At 42.2% G+C, this 20660-nt stretch overlaps 1 protein-coding gene and 2 non-coding genes across 4 annotated transcripts in view; all 3 read left to right on the top strand.

Annotated features, from left to right (window-relative positions):
* Positions 1 to 20660, top strand: part of TEX14 (testis expressed 14, intercellular bridge forming factor) — a 150276-nt gene that overhangs the window by 13804 nt on the left and 115812 nt on the right. The gene's annotated exons all lie outside the window — the stretch shown is intronic.
* On the top strand, positions 3905 to 4122 carry LOC140120139 (small nucleolar RNA U3). The gene has a single exon (XR_011853544.1). It is a non-coding gene; the product is annotated as a small nucleolar RNA U3 (small nucleolar RNA).
* LOC140120136 (small nucleolar RNA U3) lies at positions 17344 to 17561 on the top strand. Its single transcript, XR_011853541.1, has one exon. It is a non-coding gene; the product is annotated as a small nucleolar RNA U3 (small nucleolar RNA).

Raw genomic sequence — 20660 nt, 5'->3', positions numbered from 1 at the left:
TAAGAAGTTCATTCTTTATTCAAGAAGTAAAAAAGAAAATCTTCTTCAATGAAGAATGCACTTAATCATTTCTGTGAATGGAGTCTTCTGCTGGACATTTCATTGAGTGGAGTGAGGCTGCTTCTGGTCATTTTATTGAGGAGAGGCTGCTGGCAGTTATTTTTATTGAGTAGAGGCTGCTGCAGGACATCTTGCTAATGAGTGAAGGCTGCAGCTGGACTTTTTATCAATGAGTGAAGGCTGATGCCGTTTTGACTGGAGGCTGCTGTGTGGGAAGGGGATGGCAGCATGATTGGCGTCCCTATCCAAAGTTCGCTACTGACATCACCATTCCCTAAACTCACATCCAAGATCTATAAAAAATTAATAGACCTGGACAGCTCCAACAACCCACAATACATTGCTGCATGGGCAAAAGAGCTACAGATACTCCTTGAACCAGAAGAAATCACACATATCCTCAAATCCACTTGCAGCCCCTCCAAATGTATCACCATTCAAGAAATAAACTTTAAACTCACATCAAGATGGTACAAAACACCCTGCACCCTCCACAAATTCAACCGCAACATCCCAGACACTTTCTGGAGATCCGAATCAGACATCGGATCATACTCTCTTATATGGTGGGAGTGAATCCTTCTGATCTGATATCATCCGTAGTATATACACTTACAATGAACCTACTTACTGAGGCGTATGGTGTATGTACGTTACAGAGGTGGGTCCCCTTGGACCCAGTATTGCCTCCTGAATAGTCAGGACACCAAAGTTACTTATGGCTCAAAGGAACAATATACAGGCAGTCCCCGGGTTACATACAAGATAGGGTCTGGAGGTTTGTTCTTAAGTTGAATTTGTATGTAAGTCGAAACTGTATATTTTATAATGGAAGTTCTAGACAATTTTTTTTCTTTTGCCCCAGTGACAATTGGAGTTTCAAAATTTTTGGTGTAATTGGACCAAGAATTATCAATAAAGCTTCATTACAGACACCTTACAGCTGATCATTGCAGCCTGGGACTATAGTAAAGCATCCAGAGAGCTTCACCAGAGGTCACAGTGGGCAAAGGGGTCCGTCTGTAACTATGGGTTGTCTGTAAGTCGGGTGTCCTTAAGTAGGGGACCGCCTGTATAGCCTGTTGTGTCCACACACTGTGAACAAGCCAAAGCATAAATCACATGCAAAAAATATATAATATAGAAAATCCTTTATTAAATAAACATACAAAAAATTAATTAAAAAAACCAAACCAAATTAAAATGTGCAGCCACAAAGGTTGATGCGCAGAAGATAGGAGTCAACCAATTAGGGCATTACAGGAACCAAGTCATGTTATTTGTGAGGGCTTTGAAAGGACATATTTAAAGCATAACTGGTGCCAGAAGGAGCTGAGGACTCTTCCTAAGTAAAGTGTGCTCTATGTGGGCTTTTCATACTGTCACACTTTAGCCATAACAGCAAAATAACTAGATAACTAATATTTACGGAATGCCTGCTTTATGTTGACATGGTTTTCATGCATCCTCTCATTTTCGTAGGATGTTATGAGGCTTAGAACTTACTTACTTTTGAGTAAAACAGCTTTTGTTAACTATTAATTTGTTTTTTTTTTTTTGGGCTAAATTAATGTATTTTCCAAATGATGTACAAATTCTCAATGGATAACATACCAAAACGCTCCAAAAATATCCTATATGTGGTGGTAAACTACTGTATGGGCACACACCAGGGCATGGAAGGGAAGCTGCACCATTCAGAGCAGATTTGCATTGTCCCTTTGTAAAGGCTATACAATCTTAACTTTTTTTTTTGGCAATTTGGACATATAAGGGCTTATTTTCTGCAAGATTTGATGTACTTTACAAATACTTTCGGATGATGGGACCCCCGGGTAAGCGGCACAGTGATTCCAATCCACTTCACAAACCCCTTACATGCCGCAGTCCCGCGTATCCCCACTAGTAACGGGTGTTATAGGTTGGTTTGAGCTGTAATATGCAGCTGACACCCACAGTTTCTGTTACTGGCTTTGTTCCTGAGCCAGTCCCAGAAGCTGGACGTAGTAGTTCATCGTGTTGGCAAGTCACTACTGACCGTGACATACTACTACGTCCAGTGTCGGGAGTAGATTAAAGTAGGTGGCCAGATCTTCAGCCCCAAGGTTTGTGATAGGTTGCTGCTCTTTTGGTGTTAGTAAGGAGTGAAGAGTATTGAAAAACCTTTTGGAATTGTTAGAAAGAGAGGGTATCAGATTAGTAAAATAGACCTGTTTAGCAAGGTGAAGTGCAGAAATATAGGTTTTGAGCATAAATTTAAAGTGAAGAAATTCTGCAGATGTGCACAATATTCCGCAGATGTTCGGCACTCTTGGAGCACTGCAGAAAAAACAGGTTTTGTTTGTGTGCCAAGGTTGCCTGCGTGTGTGTTGAAAATTTCGGATAGAGAGTGGTGCCATTTGATCTAGCGCTAATTATAATGGTTAGTAGCCATGTTTGGACAGGTGAAAGAGGAGATGGGGGACAGCAAGGATTCTGTGGGTTGGCGAGTATCAATGGCATGTGGGTTCAGGTAGGAATGATGGGTGGAAGAATTCTGAAAAGGTGAAGGACTATTGAAAGTAAAAGAAAGAAGGTTATGGTCTGAAAATGGAAAGGAAGAATTTGTAAAATTAGATATTGAAGAAAGTCGGGAGGCTTGAAGACCAAGTTGAGGATGTTTGTATGGCATTATATGGTTGGATCAACCAGACAACCTAGGGTTAAAGTACACTGAAAAAGGGAGTTCTGAAAAGCAGTAAAAAAAACCCTGAAAAATTCAAATTCCCCCCCCCCCCTTTTTATAAAACTGATATAACAATAGATAAACAGTAAAAATTGTCCCAAAATGTCAGTCAAAATAAGATAATGGATATTTCCGGTAGTGGAAGATAGTGCCCAAATGTCCGCAACACCACATTTTTGCCATTTTGCAACATGTAACAAAAATGTAATAAAAAGTGCTCAAAAGCTTATACAGTTCCCAAAGAAAACAGCTCATCCTGCAAACAATGACACCTTACACAGCTCCATGCATCGTCATACCGACCCAAAGAATAAAGGAGACGTGTCATTTAAGGCGCACAGTGAAAACCATAAAAACCAAGGACACAAGAAAACGGTGCAGTACACGGCACAGAATTTTAAATACTGTCATAATGAAGTGCAATTTATTACGCAGAAACAAGTTCCCACACAGGAAACGCAATGGAAACGCAAAAAAACCCCCAAAAAACGAAAAAGGACCTTGTTGTTAAGATGTTAACTATTCATTATAGTTTTTTTTATAGGACAACCCATTTAAGGGGTTAGTCATTCACTAGGAGTAATGTAATGCGTCCCCATAGACGGCAATGGCGGTCCGGGGGAGGTGTGTGACACACGGGGAAAAGATGGAGCATTCTCTATCTTTCCCGTGTGACCGGCTGTGTGTTGTTTTTCTCTATGGAGGGGTCACCTCCTCCATCACACAGCTGTATGCCCGCCTGGCTGTGTCTATGTACCTTGAGGAAGAGGATCAAGACATGCGGGTGGGGGTGGGTGCAGCATGTGAGGATTTCCCTGATCAGGTCACACTCCCCTTGTGCTAGTGAGTGGGCGAAGCAACAGAGCTGAAACCTGTTTCCTGTTGGTTGCTCTGAGTCACATATGCTAATTATGTAAGTGTGCAGTTGTATTGTGGGTACTAACATTTACTACACGTGTACAGGTAGAGAAGCTTCATTTAACCCACAGACACGGCTACAACCAATCACTGTGCCTGAGTATGTGCAGGCTTCCCTGGGTAGTGTGTTGTTCTCGTGTCTCCCTGAGGTGAAGGGCAGGGTGCTATCACCCAGGACGTCTCTCTGGCCAGTAACAGGTTAAGACTATACTTTCAGGGATCATTTCTATAGTTTTTAACTGCGGAAATGTGCTCTAAAGTGTTCAAACCCAGCAACCATGAGGAGGAGCTGTAGTGATCTCTCCTGAGCGTGAAGTGAGCTCCCAGTTCTGCTTCATTGCAGGGACTGGCTGCTGTTGATGATCGTTCTCCTTCTCTATTACAGAGGAGGTGGAGGGAGAGGTCACAAGCTGAGTGGTTGTATCTTATTCTTGTCATCTAAAGATAGAAGTACGTGGCTAAATAACAAGGGAAACGGGCAAAGGAGTTAGTTTAACCCCTTAGCGCTCTGCGCTGTAGCTGTACTGCGCTGAGTCCCGCGAATAGCGCTCAGCGCAGTACAGCTACTGCGCAGAGACGATGCCGGTTCAGCGCTGTATAGCAGCCGAACCGGCATCGTTAGCCGCGGGATTTCAACGGTAATCTACCGTTGACATCCCCGGCTAACACCCGCGGTCGGAGTGGGCTCCGATCGCGGGTGTTTAACCCGTTAAATGCCGCGGTCAACGCGACCGCGGCATTTAACATGCCTTCTGGGGGTCTTTACATCACAATCGGCCCCCCCGCACCGTTTTCGGGGGGGCCGATTGCTGTTTTGCCACCTCTGGGGTCCGATCGGGACCCCAGAGAAGCCTGGAGGGTTTACCTTTAAGATGGCGTCTGTGACGTCATCTTAAAGGCAAAGTGTCAGCCTATGAATCTGCATAGGCTGACACTGATAATACCCTGCAATACATTAGTATTGCAGAGTATTATCAAGAACAAGCAATCAGATGATTGCTTGTTCATATCCCATGGTGGATCATGTAAAAAAATGTAAAAAAAATGTTTTTCAATAAAAAATTACTTTATAAATCACTAAAAATGCCCATAAGCCCCAAAACATATAAAGAGACATATAACACTCAAAAAAGTCTAAATCATAACACAAACCCCACATATATAGTATCACCGCGTCCGTAACAATCCATAGAATAAAACTAAATAACTATTGAACCCATATGATGAACGCCGTAAAAAAAAAACGTTAAAAACCCGCCAAAAATTATGATTTTTACCTATTATATCCCACTAAAAATGCAATAAAAAGTGATCAACAAAACATATGTACTCCAGAATGATATTGTTGCAAAGAACAACATGTCCCGCAAAAAACAAGCCATCAACCAGCTCTGTAGCCAAAAACGTAACAATGTTATGCCACTTGGAAGACGGCGATGCAAAAATGATAGATTTTTCCCCACATTAGGGTTTTATTTGGCAAATTTAGTAAAACATAAGAAAAAATATTCATGTCTGGTATCCCCGTAATCGTATCGACCCATAGAATAAAGATAACAGGATTATTAGGCTATACGGTGAACACAAAAAAAAAAAAAAGTAAAAAATCCAGTACAGAATTGATGCTTTTCTACTCATGACCTCAAAAAAAGTTCCAAAATTTTCAACAATAGGTGATACCAACCCCAAAATGGTAACACTGGAAAAAGCATCTCGTCCCGCAAAAAAAATGCCATCACATGGCCCAAATAATGGAAAAGCGAAAATGTTATAGCCTTCAAAAGGGGGCAACGAGGAAACTAAAATCCTGGCAGCTGCAGGGTGCTCCTTCCCTTCTGCGCCTCGCTGTGCCCCCATAACACAAGTAATGTCCACATGTGGGGGGTCGCTGCACTCAGGAGACATTGTAGAACAAATTTTATGGTGAGTTTTCTCTTTTTATCTTTTGGAAATGTGTAAATTTTAGGGCTAGATGAACGTATAACCGACAAAATTTGACCATTCTAAATTTTACCGCCATTTTGATTCAATTACTATGAAGATCTCAAGGGGTTAACAATCTTTGTAAATGCTGTTTCTGATAGTTTGAGGGGTGCAGATTTGAAAATGGGTTGGTTATATAGGGGGTTTTGTTGCTAAATATGTAAAATTTGATTTCAAACAGTATTTATCCCCAAAATAGTCAATTCCGAAAATACGGAAAATCGCTATTCGATTTGTAGGCCGCGTGACGTCAAAATAAATTATCCAAACATTTCAAAAATTATGAAAATGTTAAGTAGACAAATGGGAAATGTTATTCTGCAAGTTATTTAGGTGGTAAATCTATCTGCCTGAAAACGCGGTGATTTTGAATTTCGAAAATGGCAAATTTTTCTAAAAATTCATCACTTTTTTCTTTTTTTTGTAAATAAACGCAAAACGTATCAGCCAAAATTTACCACTAAAATGAAGTACAACATGTGGGGAAAAAACAATATCAGAATCGCTTTGATAAGTAACAGTGTTCAAAAGTTATAACCATATAAAGAGACGCAGGTCAAATTTCAAAAAAAAGTTGCGAGCCTTAACCTGCAAACAGGCTGCGTCCTTAAGGGGTTAAAGTTGAGTAGGTATATTGTATAGGAATCAATTGCACCTGGTAATAGGAGTCCTGTCTCCTAATAATAGAAGGGAAGCTTTGGCTCCTTTCACCAAGAAGAAGGGAACCTCAGATCAGCCAGTCACCCCACTATAATATAAATCTGAATTTATCATGTTAAAGGGAGTGTAGTGAGTCATCAGCCTACTGAAGGGAGCCGATGAATGACCCTTCATTAATATCATTGTTTTGGTTCTTTTTAGCAACAGGAGTTTGGAAGGTTAAAGGGAGCCTGTCACCAGGAGACCCATTTTTAGCACTCCCCCAGTCCCCACAGAGCATAGTACATACACTGCCAAAGTGTTTTTGTATTAAAAATTGGTTTTACAGAAAAAAAGATATGTTATATTGTACCTTTCATTAGCGGCTGCTGTGTGACTAGGCAGTTGCCTTTTGGGAGGGTCTGGAAAGGAGCAGTCCCCCCCCACCCTTGGGGAACAGCTACTCCATGTGACCTTTTCAAATATATGAAAACACCCATCACTGGGCTTAGTGACGCCCCCTGCACCTCTACAGCCAATCCCGAGTGTGGGGAGTTATTCATATATTTGAAAAGGTCACATGTTTCCCAAGGGTGGCGGGGGAAATGCTCCTTTCCAGCCCCTCCTATTGGGCAACTGCCTAGTCACACAGCAGATGCTAATGAAAGGTACAATATAACATATCTTTTTTTCTGTAAAACCTATTTTTTATACAAAAACACTTCTGATCGCGGGTGTTAACCCCTAACACGCCGCGGTCGCGCTGACCGCGGTGTGTCAGGGGCATTTAAGTGGAATCGAACCCCCCCCCGCTGCGCTTACAGGGGGGGGGTACATGGCTCCGATCGCAGCCCCGGGACTGCCAGTGCCCGGGGCTGCGCGATCTTCTTCATGCTCAGTGTGTCACATAATACAGTGTAATACATCTCTATTACACTGTATTAGGTGAAGAATAGCTTGAACACGCGATCAGTGGATCGCTTGTTCAAGCTAATCTGTAAAAGTAAAGAAAAAAAGTTAAAAACACTAAATAAACACACTTTTTAATAAATAAATTAATTAAATACAGTTAAAGTCCCCTAAACACAAACATTCCCTATACACATCTAATAAAGTAAAAAAAACCTGGAAATCACCAAACCCCCCCACATATTTGGTATCGCCGCGTCCGTAACAATCTGTATAATAAGTCAGAAAGATTATTGGACCCGTACGGTGAACGCCGTAAAAACAAAATCCGAAAAACTCGCCAAAAATGTAAATTTTCATAAAATCCCTTCACAAAAATGTTCCAAAAAGTGATAAAAAAAAGTTATTGCACCAAAATGGTACCACTGAAAAGGACAACTCAACACGTAAAAAATAAGCCTTAAACCAGCTCTGGCAACGAAAAAATATTAAAGTTATATCTCCGAAAAGATGTTGATGCAAAAACAAATGAGATTTTCTTTATATTCGTTTTTTTCCTGTAAAATGTATTTAAAAAAACTATATAAATGAGGTATCACCGTAATCGTAGTGATCTATAGCAGTGATTTTCAACCTTTTTTGAGCCGCGGCACACTTTTTATGCTTAGAAAATCCTGGGGCACACCACCAACCAAAATAGCACAAAATGACACTAAAACTGTCATTTTATACATATAGTTAATATAGATTCTAAATTTATTTTACTCACTCAATGAGTGTGAAACCTCTTCCTCAACAGTTCTCAGTTTCTCCCTGTTTTTAGTATATGGTGCTGATTATTATGTGGCTTATATACTGCAAAATAAAGGGGTACTATGAGAAGTACTATGGCCATGAGGCCAGAGTACAAGTGCCAGCTCATATACTCAGCATATCAGCTGGTACTTGTAGTACTCCAGCCTCATGACTATAGTATTTCTCATTTTACATCGCTGCACATTGCCGGGAAACAAAACACAGGGGGCACCATAGTTTGGGGAACTTTCCCCGCGGCACACCCGACCATGTGTCGCGGCACACTAGTGTGCCACGGCACACTGGTTGAAAATCACTGATCTATAGAATGTGTATGGGGTACGACCCCCAAAATATACAAAAAAAAAAGACCCCCAAAATATACAAAAAAAAAAGAAACCCAAAATTGACAATTTGTAAAGTGCATCTCATGTCGCAGAAAATAAGCCCTTATATGTGCAAATTGCCAAAAAAATAAAGATTGTATAGCCAATAAAAAGTGACAATGCATAATCTGCTCTGAATGGCGCACCTGGGGCAATGGGGTATAATTATACACGGAAGAGATTGGGTATCAAATTTTGGGGAACGTTTTGGTATTTTATCCACTGAGAATTTGTACATTTTATGAAAAACTGATTCATTTAGGCAAAAAAAAATGTAATTTCGAAATTGCATCCGATTTTGTTTTAACCCTTGTAAAACAATTAAAGGGTTAACAAACTTCATAAAAGTTGTTTTACGTATGTTGAGGGGTGTAGTTTCTATAATGGAGTAATTTATGGGGTTTTACTTTTATTTAGGCCTCTCAAAGTGACTTCAAACCTGAGAGGGTCTCTCAATAGCAGGATTTAGCTTTTTTTATGAAAATGTGAAAAATCGCACCTAACGTTCAAAGCCCCTTAACATCCTACAAAAATGATAGTATGCATAAAAAACCACGGAGGTATAAAGTAGACATTCCGTGAATGTTAGTTATTACGTTTTTTGGTGTTATGACTCATGTGTGGAAAAAGTAGAACATTTTGAATTTTTCCAAATTTTCACCAAATATCTTATTTTCCATAAATAAATGCAAAACATACCACCAAAATTTTTTTTGTACATGAAGTACAACGTGTCACGAGAAAACAATTTCAAAATCACTTGGATATGTTAAAGCGTTCCAAAGTTATAACCACTTATAGTTACACAGGGCAGATTTGAAAAAATGGGCCGTGTCAGGAAGGTGAAAAGTGGCTTCGGTGTTAAGGGGTTAAGACTCACTCTTACCATTACACAAAATACAGGTTTAAACCCTTATTTTCATCACATTGTAATGCTCCTCTTCCACTTAAGCTCCTCTAAGGAAGTCACTCCGAGGTGACGATACGTGGGGTTCACTGCCTCCCTTGCACAAATGATCACTTGTTCATGTCCCACCCTAGGACAAAATAAAACATTCACATCCTTAACTCCTTAAAGGACACCTGTCATCAGGTCTCTGCCACTAGTCCTGTCACCTCTACCTGTTAGAGCAGCTCACAAGGATCCCATCCCAGCCTTTATCTAGTTATTTCATACATTATTCATTGTAAAATCATCTATTCTTTATCATGTAAATGAGGCTGGTCACATGGTCAGAGGCAGTGATGTCACCCCAGTTACCCCTCCCCTCTCCTCCCCCTGCTCAGGTCTGTGTGTAATGTATAGTAAAGCATGGCTAGTGTCAGTGCTGTACCTGCTGACATGCTGCATCCTCCTAATATACAGAGACACAGACATCAGCTACACATGAATCTGACATGTTCTGCTGTAACATGGCTGCCTGGAGCTGCTGTATCTCTCCTATACACACACACACAGGCTGCAGGGGGCGTGGCCACCAGCACCAGGAAGCACATCATTATACAGCCTCACATCATTATACAGGCTGTCAGTCATGCACTGGGGGTGTGGCTGTGCCTCCCACTCATGAATAGAGTGGACAGCTTGAATATGCTAATGCTTCATTGGACATTTCACAGGTCATTTGCATACAGCTTTAGGACCTCATTGCTTAGGTTTACAGGCATGTAGAGGGACAATAAAGGGATAGAGGCAATGCTCTCTAATGGCAGTTTATGAAAATATATTTAGTTTAGGGGGGTTATTTTGCATGACGGGTTCTCTTTAATGACGCAGCCTGTTTTTAAGTTATTGCTCAGACCTTTTTCTTAAAATTTGACCAGTTTCTCTTCCTGTGGTAAACTTTTCAACACTTTAAGATATCCTTGTGATTTTAAGATTGTTTTCTCGTGAGATATTGTAGTTTATGTTAGTATTATCATTTTGGTGATCAGTTTCTTTTTTGGGGGGTAAAAATTCAATAATTTAGGAAAAATTTGAAAAATGCTAAATTTTTAGTGACCAATTCAGTTTGGAAGTGCTCTATAAAGGCTAATATACTATATACCCCTACAAGTAACACCATTTTATGAACCTAACATCTCAAACTATTCAAATCAGCATTTTAGAAGTTTGTTTACCCTTTAAATCTTTCTCTGGAAGCAAACAAAAATGGATTGAAAATTTTGAAATTTCAATTTTTGAATAAAATTATTTTCATTTAGCCCTTAAATGGACACATTCAGCAGGAATTTGAGGTAAATATACATCCCAAAATTGTTGCCCTTCTTCTTCCGAGTACAGCAATACCAGGCATGTGGATGTCAACTGCTGTTTAGTCGCACAGCGATGTCCAGAACAGAGTATGTACCATTGGGTTTTTGGAAGGCCAATTTGACTGCAAATGTTTTGTGGTGCCACAGTGTACTTGAAGAGCCCCTGAAGTAACAGTATAATATAAAACTCCCAAAGATGTCACCATTTAGGAAAGTAGACCCCTCAAAGAATTTATCTGGGGTTGGGGGGGGGGGTGCATTTTATCCCCCAACATGCTGGCCAAATTCTAATGCAAAGTAAATGGTGCAGAGTAAAAGATGCATTTTTAGTGCCTAATATATTGTGCCCAACCCATGCCACTTTAGACAAACACCCCAAAAATCATTCTGCATGTTGTCCCGAGTACGGCAATACCACATATGTGCCAATATTTGACAGGCTGGGCACACAGCAGGGCTGACAATTGAAGGAGCGAAATTTTGCTTTTGCAGCTCAGTTTTTACACGTTTGGATTTAGAGTGCCATGTCATGTTCGTAGGGCCCGTGAGGTACCAGTGCAATAGAAACCCCCAAGAAATTATACCAATTTGGAAACTAGACCCCTCAAAGAATTTATCTGGGGTTGTGTCGAGCATTTTAACCCCCAACATGATGGTCAAAATTTAATGCAATATTGGGCGGCACGGTGGCTGAGTGAGTAGCACTTCTGCCTTGCAGCACTGGGGTCCTGGGTTCAAATCCCACCCAGGTCAACATCTGCAAAGAGTTTGTATGTTCTCTCCGTGTTTGCATGGGTTTCCTCCGGGTACTCCGGTTTCCTCCCACACTCCAATACATAGTGTTAGGTTGTTTAGATTGTGAGCCCCATGGGGACAGGGACCAAATTTGACATGTTGTACAGCGCTGCGTAATCTGTGTGCGCTATATAAATAAAGAATTATTATTATTGCATCTTTATCTCAAAAATGTCACTTTAGACAAACACCCCAAAAATCATTCTTTAGGTTGTCCCGAGTACGGCAATACCACACATGTGCCAGAAAATTGACAGGCTGGGCACACAGCAGGGCTGAGAAGGGAAGGAGCGAAATTTTGCTTTTGCAGCTCCGCTTTCACAGGTTTGGATTTAGAGGGTCATGTCATGTTCGCAGGGCCTGTGAGGTACCAGTGCAATAGAAACTACACCCCTCAAAGAATTTATCTTGGGGTGTGGTGAGCGTTTTAACCCCCAACATGATGGTCAAAATTTAATGCAAAGTAAATGGTGCATATTAAAAATTGAGTTTTTATCTCAAAAATGTCATCTTAGCACCTAATATACTGGGGCATATTTATCGAGCTGTCTGAAAGTCAGAATATTTCTAGTTGCCCATGGCAACCAATCACAGCTCAGCTTTCATTTAAACAGTGCTCATGAATATTTTAAAGGGGAGCTGTGATTGGTTGCCATGGGCAATTAGAAATATTCTGACTTTCAGACAGCTTGATAAATCTGCCCCACTGTGTCCAACTCATGTCACTTCAGACACACACCTGGGCACACAGCAGGGATGACAAGGGAAGGAGCTAAATTTTGCTTTTGGGGCACCCTTGTCACTAGACTGGTGTTGGGGTGCGCCAGTACCAGTACAATAGAAACCCCCGAAGTAGTGACCCCATTTTAGGAAAGGGCACCCTTCAAAGAATTTTTCTAGTGTTGTATGAACATTTCAACCGCTGAGATGCTGGGTCAAATGTAATACAAAATGATGGGGGCAGTGTAAAAATTGCATTGTTTTCTCAAATTTGCCACAGTAGGAAGAAATGTATTCAGCCCCACTCATCCCACTGTGGATAAACACCCCAAAAATCATTCAGTGGGTTACTTCGGGTATGGCAATGCCCAATGTGTAGCAATAGTCTACAGGCTGGGGACACAGCAGGCCGGAGAAGGGACAAGCAAAATCTAGCTTTTGGAGCACCCATTTCACTAGACTGGTGTTGGGGTGCCCCTGAGTTACCAGTACAATAGAAACCCCCGTGTAGTGACCCCATTTTAGGAAAGAGCAACCCTCAAAGAATGGGGTTGTATGAGCATTTTAACCCATAAGATCCTGGCTCAAATGTAACACAAATTGAATGGGGTCGAGTAAAATTTGCTTTGCCATTTCTCTAAATTTGTAATTGTAGTGTCCAAAGTATCTTACCCAAATCATGCAATTGGAGGCAAACACCCCAAAAATCATCATGCAAGTTCTCCCGGGTACATGCCAATAATCTACAAGATGGAGACACGGCAGGACTCGGAAGAGAATGGCATTTGGAGTACCGACATTTACATTTTTTTGGCGTCATAAAATAATTGTAGATGCCCTCGGGGATCAGTACAGTAGGAACCCCTGTGAACTGACCCTATTTGAAAACGACATCCCTCCATGAATTAATCTAGGGGTGTAGTGAGCATTTTAACCCCACAGGTGGTCCCCAAGGATGATGCATAATGGATAGTACAAAATATCTATTATGTCATCTTGTGCCCAGCTCCTGCCACGGGAGACAAACACCCCAAGAATCATGATGCAGCCTCTCTCTTGTCCTTATACCTAGGCACTTCAGCACTACTATGAAAGCGCCTTCTCGGGGGTTCCTCAGAGTCGCTTTATGAGGAAGCGGTACACAAACAAAATGTCCCCACACTCGTCCCCACTAGCAGACTCCATATCGGAGGCCATATAATTATATACCTCCAAGTCAGTGTATGACTTCTGGGACATGGTGGGGGTAGTACACAACCTATGCAGAGCAACACAGAACAATGCCTGCCCCTCCACGCAACGCCTGCCCCTCCACACAACGCTTGCCCCTCCACACAACGCCTGCCCCTCCACACAACACCTGCCCCTCCACGCAACGCCTGCCCCTCCACACAACGGCTACTCCTCCAGGCTACGCCTACGCCTCCACAGAATGCCTACTCCTCCACAGAACGCCTACTCCCCCACGCTATTACTACTCCCCCACAGAACACAAACTCCTCCACACAACGCCTGCTCCTCCACAGAATGCCTACTCCTCCACGCTATTCCTGTTCCTCCACAGAACGCCTGCTCCTCCACAGAACGCCTGCACCTCCACACTACCCCTGCTCCTCCACGCTACGCCTGCTCCTCCACACTACCCCTGCTCCTCCACGCTGCGTCTGCTCCTCCACACTACCCCTGCTCCTCCACACTACTACTGCTGCCATGCCATGCAAGTAACGCTCGCATCCGATATATCAGATTATGTCACTGCGCTCAGCGTCCGATATATCAGATGCAGAGCTAGAACAGGTTAATTTTTTTTTGTGTGAGTGTGTTTTTACTTTATGTCCCCCATGAGGTCATAAAAGACCCCTGGGGGACATTTTCACTTTTTTGTTTACATTTTACTTTTTTTTTTTCTATTACAAGTTTTACCCTGTAACTGAAGCATCTATAAGAGCCTCATTTACTGGGGAAATGACCACCTGTCACTGGGGACAGATGATCAGAGTGGTATTGGGTCTAATTTGACCCAGCAGCTCTGATTAACCCCTTTAGACCTGGCGGTCATGTGATCGCCAAGTCTATGGGGCCGGCGGCCGTGCCGCTCAGCTCCTCTATGCATCGCGCTCATTCAGCACGATGCAGGGAGGATCGGAGAAGGGAGAAGCGGTAACGAACCAACTTCTCCCTTCTCCCAATTAGCGCGGGAGCAGCAGAAACTGCAGCGACGTCTAAAGACGTTGCTGCAGACTCCGGACCTGCGCCCGCTGACAGAGAGAGTTAACTTGTACAATAAAATAAAATTGTCACTGAACCAGTGCAGTGAACACTGTAAAATGCGCAACAAAACACACAAAACTGATGAAATTTTTGGATATGAAAAAAAGTGATGAAAAAGTAACATTTACCACGACATGATACCAAGAAAAGTACATCTTGTCCCACAAAAAAATAAGCTCCAAAACAGCTCTGTAATAAAAATAAAATGTATAAACGTTATGCCCATTGTTACATGGTGATGCAAAAACAAGCTAATTTTTCAACAAAATGAGTCGTATATTCTGCAAAACAAGTTACCGTATATACTTGAGTACACTTTTTTTTTCTTATAGGCTGGGCATCGGTGAGGCGCTGTATACTAGGGACTCGGGACTGCAGGCTGTATACTAGGGACAGGGGGATGCAGGCTGTATATTGCCTGCAGGCTGCATACTGGGGGGCAGGGGCTGCTGGCTGTATACTGGAGGGCAGGGGCTGCAGGCTGTATACTGAGGGCAGGGGCTGCAGGCTATATACTGGGGGCCAGAGACTGCAGGCTATATAATGGGGACAAGGGGCTTCTGGCTGTATACTGGAGGTAGGCTGGGACCAATGCATTTCCTACCCTTGGCTTATACTCGAGTCAATAATTTCTTCAAGTTTTTTGTGTTAAAATTAAGTACCTCGGCTTATACTCAGGTCGGCCTATACTCAAGTATATATACGATAACCATAAAAAAGCTATATAAATGGGCTATCTTTGTAATTGTGATGACCCATAGAATAAAGATAACACATTATATTAATGGTACAGTGAACGTCAGTGATGTAACTGAAAAGTAGATCTCATTCACAAAAAAAATAATCCCCATATGTCCAACTTAAAAAAAAAACATTTTATAGCCTATAAAATGTGACATTGCAGATCTGCCCTGAATGGTGCTCCTTCCCTTCTATGCCCGGCCGTGTGCCCATACAGCAGTCACCAACACATATGGGCCATTGGCATACTCTGAAGAAATTGGTTATCAAACCTTCTGGAGTTTTTTTTGTCATTTAATACTTTGTGACAGTTTAATTTTTGGGAAAAATTAATGTATTGTCTAAAAAAATTACAGCTTGTAAATTACACCTCCATTTTGTTTTAACCCCTGTGAAACATCCACAGTGTTAACACACTTCTTAAAGTTTATTTTTCACACATTGAAGGGTGCAGTTTCTAAAATGGTACCTCTAAATAAGGGTGATGCCACATATAGCGTTTTTGGTCCGTTTTTAAGCATGTGTTTTCAGTCCGTTTAAAAACGCATCCTTTTTTTATCGTTTTTGAACGTTACCATGTGTTTGGCTGCTTACAACCTGTTTAGATAATTGTGAAAAACGGTCAAAAAGTAATGTGTTTTAAAAAAGGATGTGTTTTTAAACGGACTGAAAACGCATGCTTAAAAACAGACCAAAAACGCCATGTGTGGCATCACCCTAAGGGTTTAACGCATTTTTGGTTAACACATTTTTTTAAGCAGTTCGTCAAAAATGCATTTGGTTTTTGAGGGACTTCCTAACGTGTTCAAAACGCCACATGTGCCATCACCCTGAGGGCGCGTTCACACGTTGCGCTTTGGTTGCGTTTTTATTGCGTTTTTATTGCGTTTAAAATGCATTACAACAGCTGTGGAGAGGTTGATTTGCCTAATTACATTACTATTTACATTTGTTAACGAGGTGTTAAAGCATGCGTTAACTCGCGTTAACATCGCGTTTACAATGCGTTTTGTAAATGCTAATTTTAATAGTAATGTAATTAGGCAAATCACCTCTCCTCAGCTGTTGTAATGCATTTTAAACCGCAATGAAAACGCAACCAAAGTGCAATGTGTGAACGCGCCCAAAGGCTAAATTCACGCCCGTGGTACCATAGCTTGTCAGGCACACGTCGGCACTGGGGAGAGGAGAAGGGCATGAGTGCCACTCACCCAGCCCCTCTCCATAGAGAAATATGGGGCACGACGCTGTATTCTGGGGAAAGATCGGACATGTCACCCATTGCCGACCTATGGGGGATGTATATATGTCCCCCTATGGCCGTGTGAATGAGGGCTAAGGGTTTTCGCAATTTTTAATAAAAATGAGAAAAATGACGCCCACAATTCTGAACCTCTTAACAACCTTGAAAGGAGAGGATGCATAAAATCCTGTGCCGATATAAAGCAGACATTCGGGAAATGTTACTTATAAAGTTACTTGGGGGCTACGACTATCTGCCTGAAAAGCAGAACATTTTGAACTTTAAAAATGAATAATTTTTTGAAATTTTTATAAAATTATTTTCATAACTAAACACAAAAGATATCATCAAAATGTTTCTATTGCTTTGAAGTACAATGTGTGACGGTAAAACAATCTCAAAATCCCACAAATCGTCACAAAGTTATAACCTCCTATAATGACACAGGGCAAATTTACACAATCAGTCCTAAAAGCTTAGACCAGAAGGGGTTAAGAAACTCAATTGCCTTCAAACAAGCTCTGCTTGTGTTTGCTGTGCAGATGTAGCCAGGTACAAGACATGCGGGTGGGGGTGGGTGCAGCATGTGAGGATTTCCCTGATGAGGTCACACTCCCCTTGTGCTATTGAGTGGGCGGAGCAACAGAGCTGAAACCTGTTTCCTGTTGGTTGCTCTGAGTCACATATGCTAATTATGTAAGTGTGCAGTTGTATTGTGGGTACTAACATTTACTACACGTGTACAGGTAGAAAAGCTTCATTTCACCCACATACACGGCTACAACCAATCACTGTGCCTGAATACGTACAGGCTTCCCTGTGCAGTGTGTTGTTCTCGTGTCTCCCTGAGGTGAAGGGCAGGGTGCTATCACCCGGGACGTCTCTCTGGCCAGTAACAGGTTAAGACTATACTTTCAGGGATCATTTCTATAGTTTTTAACTGCGGAAATGTGCTCTAAAGTGTTCAAACCCAGCAACCATGAGGAGGAGCTGTAGTGATCTCTCCTGAGCGTGAAGTGAGCTCCCAGTTCTGCTTCATTGCAGGGACTGGCTGCTGTTGATGATCGTTCTCCTTCTCTATTACAGAGGAGGTGGAGGGAGAGATCACAAGCTGAGTGGTTGTATCTTATTCTTGTCATCTAAAGAAAGATTTAAGAATTAGAAACATAGTATAATCTCTATAGGCACTTATTGTCTGTGTTGGAAGCATTGATTTTACTTGTGGATATTAATCTATATCAGGATTGTGTAATATGAAATTCATAATTTCGCATCACATTGAGCAGTGGTGGCTCTCAGAGCTTACTCTGTGGACACCCAAGTCGATACCCCAGATTAGAGCTCACCATACCAGGTTCATAGAGTGCATGCCTAACAATTCTTCTTTTATGTAGCGACCCAGGAGAGAAGCTGCAATAGTCCCAAATTGCTCTCCTCATTTTATCTGCGCTGGTGTCCTCAGCAATAAATGACTGTGCCTGATTTGCTGTGCTGGCACTTTGCCATATAAAGGTGGCTTTTGGTTGAAGTTTGGGCACTTGTAATGTAAATTACTGCTATAGGGCAATTACTGCTATAGTTCCTCTCCTCTGCTAGTAACCTCTCAGCACACAATATTTTCCTCAGATGTAGTTCTGCTGCATAGGTTGTCACTAAAGTAAGCAGCTCCTAGTGGTACCCCATTTTCAGCAGTGATAAACAGCGTTTTTTTGGGGTGACAATAAATGTCATTGGAATTACTGAGTAACCAGTTCATTCTTGTATATTACTGGTCTGTTGAATGGGCCTAACTCCACTTCTTAAAATAATGTTCCCACAAAAGAAAATTTGCACATTTCAATAACACAATAAAAATCATTTTAACCCCTTACAATGATACTCAGTTTTATTGCTGTTTTAGATCCTATCACTCCCTGGGCTACTCAGTGCAAAATCTCAGAGTGTGGGCAGGGACTCTCTAAGCAGACACTTTATGTTCCATCTAGTAATGTTGGGTGACAAAGTGGTTAGATTATCAGAGTACAGGTGTAAATACACTTTCGTCTGGTGTCTGATATTGTACTAACACACTGACACATAGAAATAGAGAGAGATGAGACAGATCAGAGAGATGATGAGATGTCCATTACAGGCTGACAGACTTTTACACTATGAGCCCTGCTACACCTGTGCCTGCCTCCCCCTTCCCCCAGATCACTTATCTCCTTGTAGTTTGTAGCTCCTCTCTGCTTATGATGTCCTGGCAGGAAGTGATCAGTGAGTGTCTGTGAGCTTCTTGCAGGGTCGTGGCTACAGGCTCAGAGCAGAAAGACACTGAAATCTTGGAAAGCATGGCCTCACACAGAAATCCAAGATGGCGGCCACCCAACCCTAATGTCAGAAGTTACAGAGCCATGTCTAGGGGCAACTGAAATTGTGTACACCTGGACTGATAGAGACAGGTTGGACTTATCCTACCTTCACTTATCTGTGAAATGCTGTATGAAACTTGTCTTCGTGGGAATTGGGGCACATTTACTTAGAACAGTGCAATTTGCCTTTGTATAGTGCAAAGGTCCCAGATTCAGGATTTCTGGCGCACGTTCTGCATGGATCTGAAGCTCAATGCACCATATTTTTGGTGCCGCTTTAACATGGGATGTGCGACACAATTCTGTCGGACATTGCATTATAAATGTGGTGCACAGTCCGACTGAGCACTTGAACACCCCTTCAGAGCCAAAAATGTTTGTTGTGTGAAGCATATTACAAATAGGCAGCGGACACGTCTTTAATAACTGTACAAGTAGTTTGCACCTAAAAGAACGTGCTAAGTCTGACAGAAAACTGGCACACCGCCTTTAGTAAATGTGCCCCATCTCAAGGCAAAAGAAGTTATATCTGAAAAGTTCTGCCCATAGGGTTTAGTGAGACACACATTGGGGCAGATTTATCAAGCAGTCTGAAAGTCAGAATATTTCCAGTTGCCCATGGCAACCAATCACAGCTCAGCTTTCATTTCACCAGTGCTCATGAATATTTTAAAGGGGAGCTGAGATTGGTTGCCATGGGCAATTGGAAATATTCTGACTTTCAGACACTTGATAAATCTGCCCCAATGTTTAAAAGCTTAGACAAGCTTTCTGAGGCTCCAGGGGAGATTATTCTGTTCCTGCTGTGCCAAACACTTTCACATATTTTGCCTCTTATTAAAGACCTAAAAGGTTCCAAGTGAGCAGATACTAGGTAGCAAAATGTGAAGGTCTTTGGAACAGCAGGGAGTCAGAGCATTGTACTCATGTAAGGCCACGGTCACATGTACTGCTAGGCGTCCGTTTATAACATTTGAATAGTAAAAGCAAAACAACGGGGCACATTTACTAAAGACTTTGCGCCAGTTTTCTGTTGGACTTTGCACATTCTTTTAGGCTTAAACGGCTTGCACAGGTATTTAACAAGTCTCCGCGCCACTAATGTCCGCTACTGTTTTGCGGTTCAGCTGTGCTAGCCACCACACGACACAAATTAGGGGGCATTCCGGCACTCAGTTAGACTGTGTCCCAGGTCTGTCGCATGCCCTATGTTAAAGGTGCACCTCAAAACATTAGTTAACTCTGTCCCGTGCAGGGAAGTGTCAGATTCCTGATTTCTGGCACACGTTCTTAATGGATCTGGTGCACCAAGCATTTTTAGTGCTCTGAGCACTTTTAGGCCGCGGTCACACGATCCGCTAGGCGTCCGTTCATAACGCGACGCTAGTGCACAGGGGGCGGTCCTCGGCCCGAACGCACATGCGTTAACAGGGAAACGCATGCGATCGGCTTATCAATCGCATGCGTTTAACTGTTAACGCATGTGCGGTCGGGCCGAGGACCGCCCCCCTGTGCGCTAGCGTCGCGTTATGAACGGACGCCTAGTGGATCGTGTGACCGCGGCCTTAGTTCAGTTTCCTACATTCTTAGTACCGTATATACGAGTTTTTCAGCAAAAGAAATGTGTTGAAAAACGTCCCCTCGGCTTATACACGAGTCAATATTAAGTAAAAAATACTTAAAAAATAATAAACGTATATACTCACCCTCCGGTGGCCCCGATGTGCAGCGCTGCTCCCCCGATGTCCGCGCCGCTTGTCTTCAGGCTTCCCTTCCCGTCTTCTTTCTTCTGTTGGGCGCCGCCATGTCTTTCCCCCGGGCGGCGCCTAGTATGACGTCAGCAGCGGCGCGCAGAAGAATAAAAAAAA

Source organism: Engystomops pustulosus, chromosome 2, assembly GCF_040894005.1.
Source record: "Engystomops pustulosus chromosome 2, aEngPut4.maternal, whole genome shotgun sequence".
In the NCBI taxonomy this organism is placed as follows: domain Eukaryota; kingdom Metazoa; phylum Chordata; class Amphibia; order Anura; family Leptodactylidae; genus Engystomops; species Engystomops pustulosus.
This window is presented reverse-complemented; position numbering and strand designations above follow the sequence as displayed.